General features: G+C 28.0%; 1 pseudogene; it reads right to left on the minus strand.

Moving 5' to 3' along the window:
- LOC110265157 overlaps positions 1-2,938 on the minus strand; it is a 12,674-nt pseudogene that overhangs the window by 3,535 nt on the left and 6,201 nt on the right.

Raw genomic sequence — 2,938 nt, forward strand, 5'->3', positions numbered from 1 at the left:
TCAATTAATATATATTATATATATTTTTTATAATTCAAATCAACGGTTAAAATAATTGGAACACCGGTGTTCCCGGTATACTTAAAACTCTTTCTAAAATGTAAACCGTCACAACAAAAAAAAATATGAGACATGCTACACATACAAGCCTTTTTGGCTTACAAGTTATACAAGTTGGCCCAAGTCCAAGGAAAAAACACGCGCACCACTCCTTTAAAATCGAGCGTCCAATGCACGCGTTCATTATGCCGCACTCTTCCTCTTCTTCCTCAATCAAAACGCAAACCGTCAAGATTCAAGCGACATTCGAAACAAACCACGATTCTGAAGACACGTTCCAACTCCTCGCGAAGAGTAGAAGAAAGCAAGAAGAAAAGATACAAATCTCCATAAAAAATCATCAGAAAAAACGAAGAAACATTATTCAAAGTACTGTTTTAGTGTTCTTCTAGGTTTTTTTTCTAGATTGTCTCTCCCATGTGCCTCATCCTTAACCATCAAAACATTAAAAGATTTCAAGAAGAAATATACTATCTCTCCCATATTTTGGATGTATTTCTTAAATTCTTTGGGTATATTTCTATAATCTTTTGGGTGTATTTCTGTAACCGTTTGGGTGTATTTCTGTAATTATTTCTGCAACTGTTTGGATGTATTTCTGTAATCGTTTGGGTGTATTTCTGAAGTTCCATTATCTTCAAAACAATTTCAAAACTTGATTTCAGAAACCATGAAAATAAAAAAAAAACGAAGCAAGAAGGAGATCCAATAAATTTGACAAGAAATTCGAAAAAAGAAGCGAAATCTTTTGAAAAATGGAAGTTATATATTTACGCGTTAATTGATTTGAATTGATTTAGAGTAAAGTATCGTTTTTGTCCTCAACGTTTGGTGTAAGTCCTATTTGTGTCCCTAACGTTTAAATCGTCCTATTTGTATCCTTAACGTTTATAAAAGTGATTCAATGTTATCCTACTATCAATTATACTAACAAATCAGATTATATTTTTCAATTATTCTCACTTGGATGTATTCATTCTCAATTAGGTCTTATTTAGATGTGTTCGATTTTAATATTATACCCACTATTTGTGTTTAGATTCAATTATATGCCTAAAAAGTGAATTATGTAAATGTTGTAGAAATTAGTTTCAACATTTGATGAGCTATTTTTCGGAGTAGATTATCGATTCTATCCCAGGCATTTGTATTCTAACTTCAAAAGGAGATTTTTAAAGCTCAAACTAAAGCTCTCATGATGTGTAATTGATAGCAGGATAACATTGAATCACTCTTACAAACGTTAGGGATACAAATAGGACGATTTAAACGTTAGGGACACAAATAGGATTTACCTTAAATGTTGAGGACAAAAACGATACTTTACTCATTGATTTAAAAATCTGTTAAAAAGGCCTCTAACATAAACAGTGCGTTTAGGAAATTTAACTTGTAAAGCTTGTAAGAGCAAAAAATTTGTATGTAAAGATTAATCCAAAACATATAGGATGTAAATATAATAATTAAGTTGCTGACATCAAAGCAAAAGTAAATCGGATCCAATCTAGCCATCAAGAATCAGGGCCATGCTGGATATTGATTCAACCCTGAGGACCTGTCTGAAAGCTGTTTGCCACTGGGACCCTTCCACTCAGAAAACATTGTACTAATCAAACTCACAACACTTGTTATTATGTCTATCTATTTTGCCTAATAATATTCATATTCACGTGAACATGTCAGCAGTCAATAGAAGTTGGACATGAGCCACTTGGTTTCCCCAGCTTTTGAGATATGGAATCACGGAAATTACTCCATCAATAAATTAAACACCTTCGTATATATATATATAACTAATTTCTTTTTTTACATTAAACAGATATTTATGTTTGGCAAAATTTTGAAAAAAGTATTATAATATTCAAAGTTTTATTTTAGATAAAAAGATAGAAAAAAAGAGGAAATAAAAAAAATGGCTAATTAATCAAATAAAAGAACTATTTGTTTTACGGAACAGAAGATATGTCTTTCACATGACTTGTAGCAATAAAAAAACTATATCAGGTGCATGGCAGTTCCAAAGAAACGCACCTCGAGATCCAAAAAAAAATCCGAAAAACTCTTTGTAAAAGGAGAGGTTTTTGGACAGCATTGAAAGCTTATTCATTAGCGCAATCAATTTCTACGGAAAATTCAAAAAAAAATTTTGTATAAAAAATACAAACGTTGGAATACTCTGAATTAGCTGGATTCTATTCTCTAATAGAATATAGAATTTGTATATAATATTAACTAAAATAGTTTCAAATAGTTATATTTTTTAATAAAATCAAAGAAACAGAATTTTAGAATTATTTTTATTTAAAAATTCTATTAAATAAAAATAATTCTATTAAATAAAAATTTTTACTTATAACTCATATAAATATCTATTTTGGAATCTATTTATTTTATAAGAAGAAAAAATATTTTGAATGGAATATTTGAATGGAATACTAAATTGGTGATCCAAAAATGATAAATTTTGGAATTTATTTTTTTCTTTTAATTGAAAAAAAGAATATGCATCTCTTTGGATTCCAAAATGAAATAGAAATAAAAAAGATTTGATAATAAATGAAAAACTACGAATTTTTTGTTCCATTTCCGAATTGAAGTGCGAACTATCTAGGTCGAATAGTGCTTATTTTTGAAAAAGAGAATAAACTACGAAAAACCATTCCCATTGTTGTTAAATATTAAAATAAAACAAAAACTCGAAAAAACGAGATAATAATAATTATTATTGAAATGTTTATATCTTTTGTTAAGCTCTTTCTATATATACGAATTTTTCTTATTCATTTGAATATATGAATATAAATATATATTCAAGTGAATAAATAATTTAATTTCTAATAATTTTTAAAAAAAAAAAACAAAAAAAAAAAAAAAAAAA

The sequence above is a fragment of the Arachis ipaensis genome, chromosome B07 (assembly GCF_000816755.2).
Source record: "Arachis ipaensis cultivar K30076 chromosome B07, Araip1.1, whole genome shotgun sequence".
NCBI lineage: Eukaryota > Viridiplantae > Streptophyta > Magnoliopsida > Fabales > Fabaceae > Arachis > Arachis ipaensis.